At 47.6% G+C, this 594-nt stretch overlaps 1 gene segment (V, D, J or C); it reads left to right on the forward strand.

Moving 5' to 3' along the window:
* LOC104835481 overlaps window positions 1–594 on the forward strand; it is an 8,699-nt gene that overhangs the window by 6,931 nt on the left and 1,174 nt on the right.

The following is a 594-nucleotide window of genomic DNA, read 5'->3' on the forward strand; positions in this document are numbered from 1 at the left end:
CTGCCAGTTCTCTCAGTACTCTTGGATGGATCCCATCAGGTCCCATAGATTTGTGAGTGTCCAGATGGCGTAGCAGGTCCCTGACTAATTCCTCCTGGATTAAGGGGGGGTATGTTCTGCTCTTCATCCTCGCCTTCCAGCTCAAGGGGGCGGAGTACCCTGAGGATAACTGGTCTCCCTATTAAAGACTGAGGCAAAGAAGGCATTAAGTACCTCAGCCTTTTCCTCATCTCTGCTGGCAACGTTCCCTTCCGTATCCATTACAGGATAGATATTCTCCTTGGGATTCTTTTTACCATTAACGTATTTGTAAAAACATTTTTTGTCGTCTCTTACGACAGCGGACAGATTTAGTACTAGCAGAGCTTTTGTCTTTCTAATTTCCTTTCTCTATGACCTAACAAGATCCCTGTACTCCTCCCAAGTTGCCCGCCCTTTCCTCCAGAGATGATAAACTCTCCTTTTTTTCTTGACTCCTAGCAAAAGCTCCCCGTTCAGCCAGGCCGGTCGTTTTCCTCGGCGGTTCGACTTGCGGCACGTGGGAATAGCCTGGTCCTGAGCCGTTAAGATTTCCTTCTTAAAGAATGTCCATCC

The sequence above is a fragment of the Haliaeetus leucocephalus genome, unplaced genomic scaffold (genome assembly GCF_000737465.1).
Source record: "Haliaeetus leucocephalus isolate CR32 unplaced genomic scaffold, Haliaeetus_leucocephalus-4.0 Scaffold391, whole genome shotgun sequence".
In the NCBI taxonomy this organism is placed as follows: Eukaryota; Metazoa; Chordata; class Aves; order Accipitriformes; family Accipitridae; genus Haliaeetus; species Haliaeetus leucocephalus.